Source organism: Nycticebus coucang, chromosome 9 (genome assembly GCF_027406575.1).
Source record: "Nycticebus coucang isolate mNycCou1 chromosome 9, mNycCou1.pri, whole genome shotgun sequence".
NCBI classification, from domain to species: domain Eukaryota; kingdom Metazoa; phylum Chordata; class Mammalia; order Primates; family Lorisidae; genus Nycticebus; species Nycticebus coucang.
The window spans coordinates 112,096,801-112,117,766 of NC_069788.1; the positions used below are offsets into that span (position 1 = coordinate 112,096,801).

General features: G+C 45.1%; 1 protein-coding gene across 13 annotated transcripts in view; it reads left to right on the forward strand.

Moving 5' to 3' along the window:
• Window positions 1-20,966, forward strand: part of NUMB (NUMB endocytic adaptor protein) — a 231,516-nt gene that overhangs the window by 56,582 nt on the left and 153,968 nt on the right. For 11 of the 13 annotated variants that reach the window (XM_053603428.1, XM_053603432.1, XM_053603435.1 and 8 more), the window contains exon 2: window positions 4,148-4,272. The exons of the other annotated variants lie outside the window; for them this stretch is intronic. The gene's annotated coding sequence lies outside the window, so the exon portion shown is untranslated. The remainder of the gene's footprint in view (window positions 1-4,147; window positions 4,273-20,966) is intronic. 13 annotated transcript variants of the gene reach the window in all.

Here is a 20,966-nt window from a genome sequence, read left to right on the forward strand (position 1 = left end):
GTGCTAGTATTTCCAAGTGTGTTTTTAGAAATCTAGATTTTTCTTTTCCTTTCTGGTACTATTTTGGAAATAATCAGTTTATATATTTCTTCTGTAATATAACACCTTGCCTTCTCTAATACTAAAATAGTGAGTAATTACTACTAATACCCATAATTTATTATGGCCGCTTAACTAGTGGCATTGGAATATTGGTTTCTTTGAAGATAGTTATTAGAGAGTAAGGACACTTTTATTGTGCTGTTACAGAGTCAGAGATGTGAAATGTAATCATGAAAGAATGTAAAATGGAATCATGGAAGAAATCTAAATATTGTTTTAATTATATTGGCTTCTTCGGTGTTCATTTTGGTCAAATGCATGTCAGTTGTTTTTGCTAGTGACAGTGTGGTTTCTTGTGGTTCATATCTAAAAAGCATTTATAATACCTGTTGTTATTTCTCTGTGTTTTTTGTATTTAGTTCTCTTTTATCACAACTGTTAAAATTGAAAGTAATACTGCAGAAGCATTACAGTCTGTTCAAGAATTAGGCCAAGGAAGAAATGAAGTGTTTGCTAAAAGTACATTTTGCAAATTATATCTATAATTGTTTTGTTAAGAGCATTTAGCAAAAATGAAATACAGGTCTTCTTATTCTGTGTAGGGTTTTATTGGGTTTTTGTTTGTTGTTTTTTGTTTTGAGATAGGGTCTTACTCTGTTGCCCAGGCTGGAGTACAGTGATGTGATCACAGATCCCTGCAGCATCATACTCCAGAGCTTGACCAATCCTCCTGCCTCAGCCTTCTGAGTAGCTGGGATTATGGGCATGAGCACTGTACCTGGTTCAAAACAAGTTTCTAATGCCTCTCAGTTTTTAGTAATTTTTCCTGTAAGGCTATAAAAGCCTTTGCTGTGTAGTCTGAAAATTCAAGGTAGCAATATCTGAAATTAGGAGATAATTGAATTTAAATAGTAGAATTCATTTGTGACCACGTAATGTTATAACACCACCTTCGTTTGAGGATACAGATCATTTATTTATTATATACTTGTGGTTAGCACATATAATAACATAATTTTGTTCTTTTTTTTAAACATTAGGGGCTGGGAACAGTGGCTCATGCCTATAATCCTAGCACTCTGGGAAGCCAAAGCAAAAGGATCACTTGAGTGCCGGAGTTTGACACCAGCTTGAGCAAAGAAAGACCAGCATCTCTACTAAAAATAGAAAATATCAGCTGGCATTGTGGTGGGCACCTATAGTCCTGCTGAGCCAGGAGGATCACTGGAGCCCAGGACTTTGAGGTTGCAATGAGCTAGGCTAATGCCATGGCACTTTAGCCTGGGCAACAGAGTGAGACTCTGTCTGAAAAATAAATAAATAAATAAGAAACATTAGGGGCAAATATTCCCAGTTCTGGGATTTTTATTATTTATTTATTTTTTCTTTTTTTTTTAGAGACAGAGTCGCACTTTATGGCCCTCGGTAGAGTGCCATGGCCTCACACAGCTCACAGCAACCTCCAACTCCTGGGCTTAAGCAATTCTCTTGCCTCAGCCTCCCAAGTAGGTGGGACTACAGGCGCCCGCCACAACGCCCCGGCTATTTTTTGGTTGCAGTTTGGCCGGGGCTGGGTTTGAACCTGCCACCCTTGGTATATGGGGCCGGCGCCCCACTGACTGAGCCACAGGCGCCGCCCTTTATTATTTTTTTAAATCTGAATTTTAAAAACAAAGTTATTGAGTTAAAAGGTAAAAATTAAAAAGTAGGCTCTATAGTCAGGTAGCCTGATTTTTTTTTTTTTTATTATTTTCTTGTCTTAGCCCCCCCATTTAGTAGTTTTGTGATCATGGAAATTACTTGACATCTCTCTCTCAGTTTTCCTAGTTATTAGATGAAAATACTTATAGTCAATTTTATAGGAGGAATTGTCAGTATTAATGGGGTAATTGCTAGAGAATGCTTAGAAGAGCTTTTGGCAAATAATAAATGCCCATTTAATATAAGCTGCTGCTTATCTTATTCAGGAACACTCACTATTGGCATTGTCTGTGGTGAATTTATTTTGCTCCCCCTCTTCCTTCCATCCTTATTTTGCTTTTCGAAATTGGCATACATATTCAGATTTAAATATGGCAGATGTGGGTATTTAAAAGTATACACTTAAAATGAGTTTTAAATAAGAATTTTTACTTTTAGTTGCTATAACATTAATTTCTTGTAAAAATAGAGAAGCCATTCATTAATCTATTCATCAATTCTTTCTTCTTCATTTTTTGAGACAGAGTCTTACTCTGTTGCCCTGGGTAGACTACCATGACATCAAACCTCATAGCAACCTCAAACTCCTGGGTTTGAGCAATCCTCTTGCCTCAGCTTCCTGAGAAGCTGGGACCAAAGGCACCTACCTCAAAGTCCAGTCTGCCTCCCTGCCTTCCTTCTTCCCTCCCCACCCTCCCTCCCATCCTTTTCTATTTTTAATAGACTTGCTCAGGCTTGTTTCAAACTCCTGAGCTCAGGCAATCCACCCTCCTTGGCCTCCCAAAGTGGTAGGATTACAGGCATGAGCCACCACACCCAGCCTAATAATAATAATAACAATATTGTTATTGACAGAGGCTTGCTCTGTCACCCCTAGTAGAGTACAGTGATGTCATAGCTTACAGTAACCTCAAACTCCCATGCTCAAGCAGTCTTCCTACCATAGCCTCCCACATAGCTGGGAGTTTAGATATGCATTGCAACACCCAGGTAATTTTTCTGTTTTCAGTAGAGATGTAGTTTTGCTATTGCTCAGGCTGGTCTCGAACTCCTGAGCTCAAGCAATCCTCCCACCTTGGCCTCCTGAAGTGCTAGGATTACAAGCATGAGCTGCCACACCTAGCCCAATTATTTTTTCTAATAAACTATTAATACCTGCTATTTATTAATATTAGGCTTTACCCTAAGTGTTAGGAGTATAAACTGGAGCAAACTTGATTATGGCATTCAGCTGCTTAGAAGCTAGTGGAAAAAAGCACCACTGAGTTTGACAGTGTGTTAAATAAATAATTACAGTTTTGTAAATAACACCTTTTGTACTAGATCATTATTAAAATAAGTTTTTGTGTCCTAAAAGGTGTATGAGCCAAACTTTTTGGTGGATTGGCCTCTTATTTTTTTCATTTTATCTCTTTATCACAACTCTGTGGTATCTGTAATCATTCCTATTTTGCAAATAAGGAAAATAAAGTTTAAAGAGGTTAAGTAATTCCTTCTTCAACTACAAACTCACTTCAGAGCCTACTAAAATTTTAAGATTTTTTTCACTTTACTATTCTTTTCTCATATATCATAAGATTCATAACTTTTGTTAGAAGACTTAATTCATTATATTGTATTTGAGGTTTATGTGTTTGTTTCCCTGTTAGACTGGGAGCTTTTTTAGAGCAGGCAAGGACTAATCTTATTTACGTTTGGTGGAGTGCCTACCACCTATTAGGTACCTAATAAATATTAGTTGAGTAATGAATAGGTAGGTTATCAGTAGAGGGAGTTTTAGAGTTCATGTAAATCATACAAATACTAAATTTTCTACAAAGAATTTTAGATTGCTTACATAGGATGAATAGCTTTTTATTTTGACTCTGTAGTGTACTTAAAAAATGGCTACTATCTATCACATCTCATGAAAGAAGCCATTTTAGCATCAAAGGTGTGGGAAGGACAATCTCATAGTAAGCACAATTGGTAACTTTACACATATTTTTTTGGTCTTGACTGGCATTTGTTTAAGGATTATATTTCAGGAATCACTATTTCAGGCAGACCTCTCCTTTTAAAGATGACAACATTGAGTCTAGAGATGTACCAAAGTACTTACAGCAAGGCAAAATGATAACCCAGAGTTTAGAACCCACGTCTTTTGACTCTCAGCCCCAAATTTTGATTCTGTCCCCTAACCTTCATCACAAGATAAGACTTACGCTCAGAGAATTTATAACTTAATAAGATCCTATAGCTCTTAAGAAAGTTAAGCTGAAACCTGACTCCAACTCCAGTGAAACTTACATTCACTTCTATGTACTTAATCAACTCTTGTTCTCACTCAAATATAGAGATGGAATTAACAAGTGATTGAAAGGAGTTGTCTGCATTTAGGATTTTCTTTCCTTGAAAATTTCAGATTTGAAGCTTAAGCAACTTCTTCCAGGGAAGAGTTACTGCTAATATCGCAACCCAAGATTTTGATCCATATCCATACATTGGAATATTGGTGGACCAGCAATCCTCAGAAACTCATTAGGACAGGTAAGTGAAAGAGATAGTTGGGCATAAGAAAAGTAGATTGAATGCAAAGTGCTAGCTGTCCTTTCTTCCTTTTCCTAGTTAGATGAAATAGTTGATTGCCTTTAAAAATATAAATCTTTATCTTGATAAAAAACATTTAGACTCTTAGATGGGCGGGGCAAACAATTTCTTTTTTCTTTTTTTTTTTTTGTAGAGACAGAGTCTCACTTTATTGCCCTTGGTAGAGTGCTGTGGCCTCACACAGCTCACAGCAACCTCCAACTCCTGGGCTTAGGTGATTCTCTTGCCTCAGCCTCCCAAGTAGCTGGGATTACAGGCGCCCGCCACAACGCCCGGCTATTTTTTGGTTGCAGTTTGAACCCACCACCCTCGGCATATGGGGCCGGCGCCCTACCCGCTGAACCACAGGCGCCGCCCGGCAAACAATTTCTTAATTGTAAAATATTAATTGTCAAAATGTTAACAGTGGTCAAACTTAGAGTAATTAGATTTTTTTTAGGCTAGGCATGGTGGTTCACGCCTGTAATCCTAGCACTCTGTGAGGCTGAGGTGGCTGGATTCCCTGAGCTCACAGGTTTGAGACCAGCCTGAGCAATAGTGAGACCCCTGTTTCTAAAAATAGCTGGACATTGTGGTAGGTACCTGTAGTCTCAGCTACTTGGGAGGCTGAGGCAAGAGAATTGCTTGACCCCAAGAGTTAGAGGTTGCTGTGAACTATGACACCACAGAACTCTACCAAGGGTGGCAAAGTGAGACTGTCTCAAAGCAAAAAAAAAAAAAAAAATTTTTTTCTTTCTCTTGTCTAAACTGTATTTATGAGCTTGTGTTACCATTATCTTTTGTTGCATAACAAACTACCTCAAACTTAGACCTAAAATATTATAGTCATTTATTTTACTTCTGTATAATTTGAGCAAGTTTCACTGGTGGGGATGCTTGTCTAACATGTGGCTTGAGGTGGGATGGCTGAAAGAGGGGTGACTTAATGGTTGGAAGCTGGAATCGTTTGATGGGTTTCTCACACACGTGTCTGGTGGTTAATGTTGGCTGGGACCTCAGCCTGGGTTGTTGGCCAGAAAATCTTCACGTGACCTCTCTTTGTGGCTGCTTGGCTTCCTTTCAGCATGGTGGCTGGGTTTCGAGAGAGAGCATCCCAAGAGTGGAAGGCAAAGGTGCATGGCATATTTGAGTTAGCTTTTGAAATCGCATAGTGTTACTGTGCTCTATTCTGTTGGTTGACATAGTTATGAAGGTCCACCCTGGCCGGGCATGGTAGCTTGGTGGACTTGTAGTCCTAGCACTCTGGAAGGCCAAAGTGGGTGGATTGCCTAAGCTCAGGAGTTTGAGACCAGCCTGAGCAAAGTGAGACTCCCCATCTCTACTAAAAATAGAAAAATTAGCTAGGAATTGTGGCAAGCGCCTATAGTCCCAGCTGCTCAAGAGGCTAAGGCAAGAGGATCTCTTGAGCCTAGGAGTTTGAGGTTGCTGTGAGTATGACGCCATGGCGCTCTACCCAGGGCGACTGAGTGAGACTCTGTCTCAAAAAAAAAAAAAAGTAAAAAGTCCACCCTGGTTCCAAAGAGGGGATTTTTTTTTTTTTTTTTTTTTTTTTTTTTTGAGACAGAGCCTCATGCTGTCGCCCTGGGTAGAGTGCTGTGGCATCACAGCTCAGAGCAACCTCCAACTCCTGGGCTCAAGCGATTCTCATGCCTCCGCCTCCCAAGTAGCTGGGACTATAGGCGCCTGCCCCAACACCTGGCTATTTTTTGTTGCAGCCGTCATTGTTGTTTGGTGGGCCGGGATGGATTCAAACCCGCCAGCTCCAGTGTATGTGGCTGGCGCCTTAGCCACTTGAGCCACAGGCACCGAGCCCCAAGAGGAGATTGACCCCACTACTTGGAGTAGTAATGACATCATAGTGTAAGAAGAGCATGTAGGATGAAATCTACTGTTCTGCCTCAGTTTTTATTACTTTTTAAGACAAGGAAAATAAATAACAAGTGAATATATGGCAAAGAGAAAAATTGCAGGAAATTATGGTATATGAATCCAGTAAGGATTTGATATGCTTTTCTTTTCCTTTTTTTTTTTTGAGAGACAGTGTCTCACTCTCTGTAATCCTAGTACTCCAGGAGGCTGAATGGGGTCGATTGCTTGAGCTCAGGAGTTTAAGATGCCTGAGCAAGAGTGAGATCCCGTTTCTACTAAAAATAGAAAAAACTAGCTGGGTGTAGTTTTCACACACCTCTAGTCCCAGCTCCCTGGGAGGCTGAGGCAAGAGGATTGCTCAAACCCAAGAGTTTAAGGTTGCTGTGAGCTATGATGATGCCACGGTACTCTACCCAGGGCATGGAGTAAGACTCCCTCCACCTCCCACATCCCCCCAAAAAGAGATTTAAAATATGTTAAAGCGATTTTCTTTGTCCATTGTCAATATATCTGGTATAGTTATTGATGGTGCCCCAGTGATGGTAGGTAAAAGAGAGGAACTTAGAAAATTCATAGAAGATAATGCAATTGTTGCCCAAAACTCATGTTTGATGAAGTATCATTCCATAATACATTAAGAAAATTTGGCACAAAAACTTTAAAATTGGATAAGATCATGCAAATTGTCATCAAGATCATAAAGTTCATAAGGGCCAATGGATCGAATCATCGTCAACTCCAGGAATTTCTTAGAAGTATTAGTGTTGACATCATTTACTTTTTGGAGGTAAGATGGCTAAAGTTGAAGCCAAATGTTGAAAAGATTTTATGGTTTGCAACATTTCATGAAATTGTTTATGGTATCAAAACCCAAATTTGTGCCAGAACTTGATGATGAAAACTTGCTTACGGATTTAGCATTTTTTAGTGGATTTAACCACTCATTTAAATGAGTTAAACTTGTGTCTTCACGTTTAAAACCAACACAACAATACAATGTGTCAAACTGTAACAGTGCTCCAAATGAAACTGAAATTATGGTAAACTCAAATTAAGGCAAACAATTTTAAACATGTTGGCTAAACACAGTCCTGTGAAGAGCAAACAATATGCAGCCTTGCTTTTTGATTTGATATAGGAATTTGAAAGCAGATTTAAAAAATTTACAGCAAGGGCGGTGCCTGTGGCTCAGTGGGTAAGGCTCCAGCCTCATGTACTGAGGGTGGCGGGTTCAAACCCAGCCCCAGCCAAACTGCAACAAAAAAATAGCCAGGCGTTGTGGCAGGCACCTGTAGTCCCAGCTACTCAGGAGGCTGAGGCAAGAAAATTGCCTAAACCCAAGGATTTGGAGGTTGCTGTGAGCTGTGACACCGCAGCACTCTACCGAGTGAAATTTTATAATAAGTAATGCATAAATTCATAATAAGTGAGGCTCTGTCTCAAAAAAAAAATGTACAGGATCAATATTTTGGTGCATTTGTGACTCCATTTTCAGTTGACATAAATATGTTACCTGCCAATTTTCTTTTTTTTTTTTTTTTTGTAGAGACAGAGTCTCACTGTACCGCCCTCAGTAGAGTTCTGTGGCGTCACACGGCTCACAGCAACCTTTAACTCTTGGGCTTACGTGATTCTCTTGTCTCAGCCTCCCGAGTAGCTGGGACTACAGGCGCCCGCCACAGCGCCCGGCTATTTTTTTGTTGCAGTTTGGCCAGGGCTGGGTTTGAACCCGCCACCCTTGGCATATGGGGCCGGCGCCCTACTCACTGAGCCACAGGCGCCGCCCTTTACCTGCCAATTTTCAAGTGGAATGTATACGGCTGCAATTTGATGTCCAATTTAAAGAAAAATTTCATCATGTCTTTTTACTGGAGTTTGATAAGTCCTGTCTTCCCAGAGACAAATATCCCTTGCTTCATAATCACTCTTTTTTCATGTTATCACTTTTTGGTAGCACCTACATTTTCAAGCAACTATTCTCAAGAATGGAAGCACACGAAAAGTAAAATTAGAACCAAAATATCTGATGAGCACTTTGAGAACTCTGAGTTCCATCAAAGCAGATATTGGTACATTTGCAATGTCAAATATCCCACTAGTTTTGTGTTGCCCCCTTTTCTTTACTTTATAATAAAAAAAAAAGACGTTTTGTTACTTAGATATGTACACTTCCTATATTAGTGATTGCAAACTTGGGACTGCTCAGTGATTTTAAAAGACTCTTTGTTGGGTGGCACCTGTGGCTCAGTGAGTAGGATGCCGGCCCCATATACCGAGGGTGGTGGGTTCAAACCCAGCCCTGGCCAAACTGCAAAATAAAATACAATAAAAGACTCTTTGAGTGCCCATAGCTCAGTGTTTAGGGTGCCAGTGACATGCCCTGGGGCTGGTGGGTTCAAACCCAGCCAGGGCCTGCTGAACAACAATGACAACAATAACAACAACAACAACAAAATAGCCAGGTGTTGGAGTGGGCGCCTGTAATCCCAGCTACTTGGAGGCTGAGGCTAGAGAATTGCTTAAGCCCAAGAGTTTGAGGTTGCTGTGAGTGAAAGACTTGGGCAGGACCCCCCACTCTGTCCTGAACGACGACGACCCCAATCAACCGCAAGAGACGGCACTTGATGCAATCAGCAAGAGGATTTTATTCCAGCATGCTGGGGCTTAACTCGTAACTCTTTCAGGAGCAGAGGAGTCAAGCCCCGAACAGCAGGTTTTACAAGCTTATAAAGGCAAAAACCACAAAGTAGGAAGGGGTAGCAGACATAGCAGGGGCTTTCCAGATAAGAAGAACTCTGGTTCATAACTCATCTGTCTTAAGACAAGATCAGCAGTTAAACATTTGCTTAACTCTTTTCTCAGAACTGGTTACCGGGTATCTGCTTTAGCTCGGGGCTATTTCCTGGAACAGTTACAAAAGGTCACATTCTTATGGTAGGGGGCGAGAGGTGCTGCTACATGGCTGGTCCTCTCCCCTCCTTTTTGGATTTGGTAGTACTTTCCTTCATTCCCCCATTTGTTTTTTGGGAAGTTCTAATCATGGAACTTCTGGCTCTATGTATTCATTCTCATGGCTATCATCCCGGCAGAGAGACTGGTAATGCTGCCTGAGCATTAATACTTGTACAGCACTCACTCTCTCCCGGACGAAGGTGATTATACGGTTGAAAATGCAGGGCCCAAAGGTAAGAATTAGAAGTAGTATAATAAGGGGACCTATTAAACTGGAAACGAGAGTGGTGAACCAAGGGGACTGGTTGTACCAACTTTCAAATTATCCTTGATGGGCCTCCCGGTCTTGTTGCCTTTTTTCTAGTCTCTCTCTAAGTTTAGACATGGAGTCTTTTACTATGCCAGAGTGATCTATATAGAAACAGCATTCTTCTCTTAGTGCAGTGCATAACCCTCTATTTTTTAGGAACAGGAGATTGAGTCCCCATCTATTCTGCAATACTACTTCAGATAAGGAGGACAGTGACTCTTCTAGTTTTGTGATTGATTGTTCTATGGTTTTTAGGTCCTCATCTATGGCTGCTCGCAGTTCTTCGAGATACTGTGGGGTCTGGACAAGCGCAGCCATTCCTGTTCCTACTCCGGCTGCCACCCCTATACCCATCAGGACAGCTAGGGTAATAGAGACTGGTTCCCTCTTCTGTCTATGGGGTCTGAGATAGAATTCTGCCTCGAAGGATCTCGCCTCGAGGTAGATAACTCTAGGTATTAACTGTACAAGGATACAGTAGTCTGCAGTGGAGTTAAACACTGATGAGGAAATGCATGGGGCTAGCCCGGTGCTGCAAGCCCACCATCCTCCTTTAGGGGGCACTAGATAATAATTGGTAGTGGTTGACGGGCTTTTTATGGTCTGATTACACAGATGCTGGTGATTTTCGGGGATCGTGCCTAGGCAAGTGCCTCGTCCAGAGACTGCTGTAAGGGTGATCTTGGACCCCCAGTCACAGGAATTATGGGAGGTGGTATTTTGGAAGATACCTGAGAAGGCGATCCCTTCATAATACGGCGGGCCTGAGGCTAGGCATAACCAGCAAGATTCAGTAAGATTAGGGTTGGAAGTATTGAGGACATTGAAAGCTCCCTGTATTAAGTTAAGGAGTCTCTGCCCAGTGCTTGGAGTCTCCGGGGATGTTACCTGGGGAGACAGTTCCGCAGGCGATGGGGCGGCTGTGCTGGTCCCAGTTAATTGGGTGCTCCCTGGGGTGCTCCCTGGGGTCTGGGGTATACGGGGGGAAATAGGCGGCCTGGCTGGCGGCTGCTGTCCTGAGAGTACGATATTGGGTCCTATCTGGACAGCGACGGGGGTCTCTATTTTTAATTTGATAAAGAAGGTAAATTCTTTATCCCACCCTGACATATAGAAACGGAATCCCCATGTTCTTCCTTTTATCCAATCTCGGGCTTGTTTCCCTCTCTCCGTGAAGGAAATATTTAGGGGGTTTGACCCTGCCCCGGTACTGCTTCTCTTTACGGTTATTAAGTTCCAAGAGGAGATGGGGTGCCAGGAGGCCTGCCCAGTCATTTCACATCCCCATTGCTTACAATAGAAATTTTCTATCTCCCCGCATCTGTTGGCCTGGCTTCTCATTCTCCCGTCCCGGGGACAGATATAGAACTCTGTTTGTCGCATCTGGCGCTGGGCGGGCAAGTTGCCACAGCCAGGGGCGTCTGCAATGTACTGGCCTTGGGATGTGGAGCCTTGGGTAAGCAAGCGCTTTGCCAAATGATGATCAAGGCTCGATGGAACCTCCTCAAAGGTCTCATCGGGGATATCCCAATTATCTAGCCCTGCTATTAAGGTGCAAATATCGGGGGTGAGGGGCGGCCACCAGGTCCAAGGAGGGTCCTCTTTTGTAGTACTCCATACTACATCACCAGTCTGAGAGTGAACCTGCCAGGTTAACTTCTGGGGGGCATGGGGATTGGGACCGGAGCTACTTATCACTGGGAGTTGTATCAGCAGGAACAGGGCTACTGCGGCGGATGCGGAGCTTGAGGGGGTTGTCCGTCTTTTCCACTTTCTACCTGGAGTCTGGCGGCGGTGCTGGTTTGACATGAGACGCGTGGATCCAGGCTGCGATGCCATCAACTTTTACTGCGGTCGGGGTTGTGAGCAGTACTAGGTATGGTCCTTTCCACCGTGGTTCAAGGTTGGCTGTCCGGTGGCGCCGGATGTACACCGAATCTCCAACCTGGAACTGGTGAGGTATTTGCAGATCTCCGGGCTTGTAGGCTTCGATCAGCCGGCTCCACACTTCTTTTGCACAGTTTCAAGGGCTTTTAATCTGGTGTATAGAGATTGAGAGGAGTAAGATTCTGGGGAAAGGAGGTGCTGCATGGCGACAAGCGGGGGGTGAGCTCCATATAGGATTTCAAAGGGGGTCAGCTTGAGAGTACTAGGGGTGTTGCACACACGGAACAGGGCAAAGGGAAGGAGGACTGTCCAGTCAGTAATGCCAGTCTTTAATGATAATTTAGTCATGGCCTCTTTTAGGGTTCTATTCATCCTCTCTACCTGCCCTGAGCTCTGGGGCCGATAAGCACAATGTAATTTCCATTCAAGCCCCAGGATTTTGGCCAAACCCTGACTAACCTGGGCAATGAAAGCGGGACCATTGTCGGATCCGATTACTTTGGGTAGCCTAAATCTTGGAAAAATCTCTTCTAATATTATTTTGGCCACAACTTGAGCAGTCTCCCTCTTTGTATGAAAAGCTTCGACTCATCCTGAGAAAGTGTCTATGAACACTAGCAAGTACTTGTATCTGTACTTAGCCGGCTTAATCTCAGTAGCTTCCAGGGTGAACCCCTCAGAGTCGTTTTCCCTGAGGTAGTGTGCTAGGCTGGGTTTACTAATTGGCAAGGTCTGCACTCTTTTATAGCTGCATCAACGAGCTTACTTAATTCTATAATATAGTATGGAGAGGACTGAACAATGGTTTTCAGATGCTTGGGTCCAGATGGGTTAATTTATGAAGTTGTCTGAGAAAGGTGATTGCCTGCTCCTCAGGGAGGATGTTTTTCTCTTCCGGGGTTTCTCGGATCCCCTCTGGGGATTCTAGGTGGAGGCCTAATCTGTCCATCCTCTCGAGATCCCGTTCCCAATATTTAAAGTTTTTGATAAGGGGGGGTGCTATTTCTTTAAGGCTAGGCCTTAAAGTGTTTTCATATAGCGGTAGGATGTTGAGCCCTTGAGCCGCTCGCTTAGCTTCTTGGTCGGCTCTTTGGTTTCCCTCGGCAACTCTGGACCCCCCCTTTCTGATGTCCAGGGCAGTGGATTATGGCCACTCTTTTAGGGAGGTGAACAGCCTCCAGTAGACTTAGGATTTCTTCCTTGTTTTTAATTTCTTTTCCTGCTGAAGTTAACAGTTCTCGCTGCCTATAAATGGCCCCATGGACATGGGCTGTAGCAAAAGTATACCTGCTATCGGTGTATATGTTAACCTTTTTCCCTTCTGCCAAATGTAAGGCCTGGGTCAAGGCGACCAGCTCGGCCTTTTGGGCCGACGTTCCTTCAGGCAGACTACTTGCCCAGATGGTCTGTTATCGTCCACTACCGCAGCCCCGGCCACCCTTTTACTTTCTATTATGGAGCTGCTCCCATCAGTGAACTAGGTCAGTTGGGCATCCGGCAGGGGCTGATCACAGAGGTCCCTCCGAGTTCCAATCTCCTCAGCCAGTACTTCCTGGCATGTGTGTAATACATCTTCCCGGACAGAGGTATCAGGTAGTAGGGTAGCCGGGTTGAGGATGACAGGCGGGTCAAACTGGACTCTGTCTCCATTTAATAGGAGACTCTGGTAATGTGTCATGCGGGCATTGGACAGCCACCGGTCAGGGGGCTGTCTGATGATGCTTTCTAAGGCATGGGGGGCAATGACTGTCAACTTCTGTCCCATAGTCAATTTGTCTGCATCTTTTACCAGTACCGCCACTGCCGCCACAGACCTCAGGCTGGCCAACCACCAGCTACGGGGTCCAATTTCTTGGAGAGGTATGCTACCGGTCTTTTCCATGGCCCTAAAGGCTGCGTCAGCACCCCTCGGGCCACTCCCCTCTTCTCATCTACGTATAGGACAAAGGGCTTTGTTACATCTGGTAGAGCCAGGGCCGGGGCTGATAATAATGCTTTTTTAATGTTGTCAAAGGCCCGCTGTTGGCTGGCACCCCACTTGAAGGGAGTGCCTTCCTTGGTCAAAGGGTAGAGGGGGGCTGCCAGAGTAGCAAACCCCAGTATCCATAAGTGGCAGAACCCTGCAGTCCCTAAGAATTCTCGCATCTGGCGGGGCGAACAGGGAACTGGAATCTGAGTCACAGTATGCTTCCTGGCTTCTGTTAACCATCTCTGCCCTCCTCTTAGGGTGTAACCCAGGTACGTTACCTCTTTCTGGCAGATCTGGGCTTTCTTGGCGGAGGCTCGATATCCTAAGCGGGCTAGTTCTTCCAGCAACAGTTCTGTGCCCCGATGGCACTCTTCCTTTGTCGTTCCTGCTAGTAGTAAGTCATCTACATATTGTAGGAGCGTTACCTGAGGGTGGCTGGTGAGAAAGTGAGCTAGGTCTTGGTGGAGGGCTTCATCAAAGATGGTTGGGGAGTTCTTGAACCCCTGTGGAAGTCGGGTCCATGTCAATTGCCCCGTCGTTCCAGAGTCCAGGTCTCTCCATTCAAATGCGAAGATGTTCTGGCTAGAGGAGTGTAGCCGGAGGCAGAAGAAGGCATCCTTCAAATCCAGGACCGTGTACCAGATATGGTCCAGAGGGAGAGAGCTTAACAGATTATAAGGGTTAGGCACGCTGGGGTGGATGTCTTGCGCCTGCTTGTTTACTTCTCTCAAGTCCTTCACAGGGCGATAGTCTCCTGTGCCGGGTTTCTTGACGGGTAATAAGGGGGTGTTCCATGGTGACTGGCACTTTACTAGTATGCCCAGCTGTAGGAGACGCTGAATGTGAGGCCTAATCCCTTCCCAAGTTTCCCTAGTCATAGGATATTGTAAATGTAAAAGGAGTGGAAGTAGCTTTGAGTTCTATGACTATAGGTGGCCTTTCTGCGGCCAGTCCGATTCTGGCAGTTTCGGCCCATGCCCCGGGATATTTTTCTAGCCAGTCTTGTACGAGACTAGTCCCTTTCTCCCGCTGCTTTTCAAAGAGTCTATGTTCATCCTCTAAACGCATGGTCAGGGCTGTTACTCTCTTATTCTGGGTTACCTCTGGGCCATCAGGAGTGAAAGTGATTTGGGCTTCCATTTTGGTGAGTAAATCTCTCCCAAGGAGGGGTGCAGGGCACTCAGGGATAATTAAGAACGAGTGGGTTACCCGTCCCACTCCCAGATCTACTGATCTTCGGGTAGTCCATGAGTACTGCTGATGCCCTGTGGCCCCTACAACCCAGGATTTTTTCTTGGAGACGGGTCCTGATGGTTCGAGTAGGACTGAGTGTTGAGCTCCGGTGTCTACTAGGAACTTAACTGGCTTCCCCTCCACCTTAAGTATTACCCTAGGCTCGGGGAGGGGTTCCGAGCCCCGTCCCCGCTAATCTTCTTCTTCCTCTAAGGCCAGTACTTTCTTGGAGAGTTCTTTCTTCCTTTTTTCAGGACATTCCCTGGCCCAGTGCCCCTTCTCCTTACAGTAGGCACATTGATCCTTATCTAACGGGACGCGGTTGCCCAGGCTACCTGACTTCTTAGTTCTACCTTGGGTCTGTTCCTGGCTCTTCTCCCCTATTACTGCGGCCAAAATCCATGTTAAGTTTTTCTCCTGTCTTCGGTCTCTCTTATTTTCCCTTTCCTCTCTCTCTTTCTCCTTTCTCTGCTCTTTTTTTCCCTCAGTTTCTCTTTTATGGTATACTTTCTCAGCTTCCTTAACTAAATCCTGCAAGGTATAGTCCTGCAATCCTTCAATTCTCTGCAGCTTTCTTTTAATGTCTACAGCTGACTGCCCTATGAAAGTCATAGCCACGGAAGTCCTCTGTCCTTCAGAGGCAGGGTCAAATGGGGTGTAGCGCCTAAAAGCTTCCATTAGACGCTCAAGAAACACTGAGGGGGGTTCCGTGGCCCCCTGTATTATTTCTCTTACCTTAGCCAAATTAGTGTGGCATCTTGCCGCCCCACAGAGGCCAGCCACTAGAGCCTGGCGATAGACTGTCAGTCGCTCCCTACCTTCTGCTGTGTTGAAGTCCCAGTCAGGTCTGGAGAGGGGAAAGGCAGCCTCAATGATGTTGGGGAGCTGGGTAGGACGCCCGTCTGCCCCGAGCACATTCTTCCTAGCTTCTAGTAAAATCCTCTCCCTCTTTTCAGTAGTGAAGAGAGTCTGTATGAGCTGCTGGCAGTCATCCCATGTGGGCTGATGAGAGAACATCAGGGATTCTACCAGACCAGTCAGGCGTTGGGGGTCTTCTGAAAAAGGGGGGTGATTAGTTTTCCAGTTATACAGGTCTGCGGAAGAAAATGGCCAGTACTGGAGGGGTTGGAGAGGAGGTGGTCCCTCATCTGTTGCCACTGGCGGGGGGGCCGTATGCCCTCAGGGGCAGGGCAACAGTAGTGTCGGGAGACATTCCTCCCCGGCGGTGACTCCTGGTACCTTGTGCGGGCCCCAGTGAAGGTTCCCCCGGGGGTGCAGAGGGGGCAATCGCCGGATCCGGTGATGCTGGTCCTCCCTGCCCCCCGACAGGAGCCAAGGCGGGAGGGTATGGGGGAGGAGGGGGTGGAGGGTCGAGGAGAAGATGATCAGCCTGAATTTCCCGGTAGATCTTCTTGGGGGGGTCTGAGCTGTCGCCCCCTTTTCTGGAACCGGAAGATTGGACAGCGAGCACCCGAGGATTAGATGGGGGCCCAGATGTGGCAGTCCACGGCCGAACCCAGGGGGGCGGATTCTGCACCAGGTCCTGCCAGACTATGATGTAAGGTTGTTGATCCGGATGGGCTCCCGGTCCTCTCTGAAAAACAATCTCTTTGATAGCAAAAATAAGAGATAAGTCAAAGGTTCCTCCTGAGGGCCAGCCGACGTTAAAAGTGGGCCACTCCGAGGAGCAGAAAGTCTGCCATGGGCCTTTTTTAACCTCTACTGACAGATCGCGACCTCTTCTCTTCACTTCAGTCCAGTGATCTAGAGTCAGACTCAGAGGGGTTGTCACAGTCTGTCCCATCGTCAGTAGATATGTCAGAAACACAAATGATAGGAGTAACAGAAATATTACAGATACAAGGACCTACCTACCACACTTGGTCCCCCACAAGCCTACAACAGAATCAGACAGGCGCGTTTCCCGTAATTTTTGATCGAACAACCGGACTCGATCAGCGCCCTTACAGCAGGAGACAACCAGGTGTCCCTGGTTCTCCTCAATTCCTGGGGCGTCCCCCAGGATTTCAGCCTGTGGTCCTCCGGGCACATCTACCGACCACTGTCCGGCCACTCTCACGAGGTGCCGAACGGCTGCGAAATCGAAAGCGCACACACAAAGTCAAACAAAAGACTGAAGACACAGACCAGACAGTTTTCGGTGTACCCCTTTCTTACCTTCAAGGTCAACTCTGCAGGTGAGGGGTGGTCGTCAAATCCCGGACGAGCCCCTAAATGAAAGACTTGGGGCAGGACCCCCCACTCTGTCCTGAACGACAACGACCCCAATCAACCGCAAGAGACGGCACTTGATGCAATCAGCAAGAGGATTTTATTCCAGCATGCTGGGGCTTAACTCGTAACTCTTTCAGGAGCAGAGGAGTCAAGCCCCGAACAGCAGGTTTTACAAGCTTATAAAGGCAAAAACCACAAAGTAGGAAGGGATAGCAGGGGCTTTCCAGATAAGAAGAACTCTGGTTCATTACTCATCTATCTTAAGACAAGATCAGCAGTTAAACATTTGCTTAGCCCTTTTCTCAGAACTGGTTACCGGGTATCTGCTTTAGCTCGGGGCTATTTCCTGGAACAGTTACAAAAGGTCACATTCTTATGGTAGGGGGCGAGAGGTGCTGCTACATGGCTGGTCCGCTCCCCCCCCTTTTTGGATTTGGTAGTACTTTCCTTCATGAGCTGTGACATCACAGCACTCTATCGATAAAGAGTGACATAGTGCGACTCAAAAAAAAGAAGGCTCTTTGAATAGGGTGCTACACAATTAGGATTATTGTGTGAGGTCATTTTTGCTTATCTGTGGTGATGGCTATCACAAACATTATGCACAGACCCTTTTTTTGTTCATCAGTTTTCATTAATATATATGTGTGTGTATTTATTATTTTTTTTATGGGGGGGGCACACCCTTCAGTGTAAGTGAAAGTGTGTTCTCCTAGTGTTTGTGTATTTAATGTGTGGCCCAAGATAACTCTTCTTTATCCAGTATGGCCCAGAAAAATAAAAAGATTAGACATACCTGTCCTAGAACAGTGTTTAAATGCCAACTCTGTTGTTTACCAGGTTCTGAGATCTTAATTATTATAAGCTTCTTTCTTTCCTTATCTGTAAAATGGGGAGAACGTAGAGCACGTAGAACATAACAATCACCTTTATAGTAATTAAGATTTGATGGGATAGCGCGGCGACTGTGGCTCAGTCGGTAAGGCGCCGGCCCCATATACCGAGGGTCATGGGTTCAAACCCCGCCCCGGCCAAACTGCAACAAAAAAATAGCCGGGCGTTGTGGCGGGCGCCTGTAGTCCCAGCTACTTGGGAGGCTGAGGCAAGAGAATCGCTTAAGCCCAGGAGTTGGAGGTTGCTGTGAGCTGTGTGAGTCCACGGCACTCTACCGGAGGCCATAAAGTGAGACTCTGTCTACAAAAAAAAAAAGATTTGATAGTATAATGTGTGAAATCACCTGGTACATTGTATACTTAATTAAAATCTACTTGAAAGAAAATGTAAAGTAGGCTAATTATTATTATTAATATTTTTTTGGAGACAGAGTCTCACTATGTTGCCCTTGGTAGAGTGCTGTGGCATCACAGCTCATAGCAACCTCAAACTCTTGGGCTTAAGTGATTCTCTTGCCTCAGCCTCCCAAGTAACTGGGACTATAGGTGCCCACCACAATGCCCAGCTATGTTTTTGTTGCAGTTGTCATTTTTGGTTAGCTGGCCGTGGCTGAGCTTGAACCCACCAGCCTCGGCGCATGTGTCCGGTGTTGTAACCACTCACTGTGCTACGGGCGCTGAGCCTATTTCTTTCTTTCTTTCTTTTTTTTTTTTTTTTTTGAGACAGTCTAACTTTGTCACCCTTGGTAGGGTGCTGTGACCTCATAGCTCACAGCAACCCAAACTCCTGGGCTTAAAGCAATTGATTCTCTTGCCTCAGCCTCCCAAGTAGCTAGGGCTACAGGTGCCTGCCATAATGCCTGGCTATTTTTTTTCTTTTTTAGAGACAGAGTCTCACTTTGTCGCCCTCAGTAGAGTGCTGTGGCATGACATCTCACAGCAACCTCCGGCTCTTGGGCTTAGGTGATTCTTTTGCCTCAGCCTCCCGAGTAGCTGGGACTATAGGCACCTGCCACAGCGCCCAGCAATTTTTTTGTTGTTGCAGTTGGGCCGGGGTCGGGGCCGGGGCCGGGGCCAGGGCCAGGTTAGCACCCACCACCCTCGGTATATGGGGCCGGTGCCCTACTGACTGAGCCACAGGTGCCACCCCAACCGGCTATTTTTTATTGCAGTTGTCATTGTTGTTACTGTTGTTGTTGTTGTTTTTATCTGGCCTGAGCCTGGTTCAAAACTGCCAGCCTCAGTGTATGTGGCTGGCACCTTATCCACTGAGCTACAGGCGCCACTGGGAAGATTAATTTTTATAGTCATCTTCCATGCTTGTTTTATAGTATGGTATTGTGGTATATATGAGAGAAAGTTTTAATTTGGCAATAATTGATAACATCGCAGCTATGTGTTTAAAGTTGAAGGCAGTTATTTCATCTTTAAGTTATTCCCACTTTAAAGGATCAATTTTAATAGTTTTATCCTAACAAGTTATATCTAAGTTCCCTTGTGATATGTTTGCCTGTAAAATGCAAGGGGGGGACTAAATTTCAATATTATTCCTTTCCCTTTAAAGGAAACTTCTTTTTTTTTTTTTTTTTGAGACAGAGCCTCAAGCTGTCGCCCTGGGTAGAGTGCCATGGCATCACAGCTCACAGCAGCCTCTAACTCCTGGGCTCAAGTGATTCTCCTGCCTCCGCCTCCCAAGTAGCTGGGACTACAGGCACCCACCACAGTGCCCGGGTATTTTTTTGGTTGCAGCCATCATTGTTGTTTGGTGGGCCCGGGCTGGATTTGAACCCGCCAGCTCAGGTGTATGTGGCTGGCGTCTTAGCAGCCTGAGCCACAGGTGCCGAGCAACTTTTTTTTATTGAGGCAAAGTCTCACTCTGTTAACCTAAGTAGAGTCCTGTGCTCACAGCATTCAAACTCTCAGGCTCAAGCAATCCTCTTGCTTCAGACTTCTGAGTAGCTGGGAATACAGGCATCCAGCTAGTTTCTCTATTTTTAGTAGAGTCAGGGTCTCCTTCTTGTTGCAGACTGTTCTCAAACACCTGAGCTCAGGCAGTCCACTTGCTTTAGCCTCCCAGGGTATTAAAGGAAGCTTTGTATATGAAAAAAGGACTAAGAAATTATCTTCTTTTTTTTTTTTTTTTTTAGAAATTATCTTCTTTTTAGGTTTCTTTCTTTCTTTGTGAAAAATGATTTCTTATGGGGCGGCGTCTGTGGCTCAGTGGGTAGGGCGCTGGCCCCATATGCCGAGGGTGGCGGGTTCAAACCTGGCCCCGGCCACACTGCAACAAAAAAATAGGCGGGCGTTGTGGCGGGCGCCTGTAGTCCCAGCTACTCGGGAGGCTGAGGCAAGAGAATCACCTAAGCCCAGGAGTTGGAGGTTGCTGTGAGCTGTGTGACGCCACGGCACTCTACCAAGGGCAATAAAGTGAGACTCTGTCTCTACAAAAAAAAAAAAAAAAGATTTCTTATTATTTATGTAAATTTTGACTCATAAACAAAACTAATAAACACAGAAAGTGACTGAAATGTTGATGTTGCTTCAATTCTTTTTTTTTTTTTTTCTCCTTGAAGAGATGGGTTCTTGCTGTGTTGCTCAGGCCGGACTACAGTGATGAAATCATAGCTCACAATATCATTGTAACCTTGAACTCCTGGGCTGAAACCGTCCTTCTACCTCAGCCTTTGGAATAGCTGGGATTACAGATGTGCACTACTATACTTGGCTAATTTTTTTTTTGCAGTTTTTGGCCAGGGCTGGGTAGGAACCTACAACCTCCGACATATGGTGCTGGTGCCCTACTCCTTTGAGCCACAGGCACTGTCCCTTTTTTTTTTTAGTAAAAACAGAGCATTGCTGTGATGCACAGGATATTCTTGATCTACTGGCCTCAGTGGTCCTCTCGTCTCCCAAAGCATTGAGATTACAGGTCAGAGCCAATGCACCCAGCCTTTTAAGTTTTTTTTTTTTTTTTTTTTTTTGAGACAGAGTCTCACTATGTCACCCTAGGTAGAATGCTATGGCTTCACAGCTCACAGCAACCTCAAACTCTTAGGCTTAAGTGATTTTCTTGCCTCAGCCTCCCAAGTAGCTGGGTATTTTTTTGTTGCAGTTGTTTAGCTGGCCCAGGCTGGGTTCAAACCAGCCTTGGTATGGGTGGCTGGCGCTGTAACCACTATGCTACGGGCGCCAAGCCTTAAGTTAATTCTTTATAGTATTTAGTTTTAAAGATTTTTTTAAAGTTCAGTTTAACATATTTTTATTAATCAACTTAGTATAAAATATT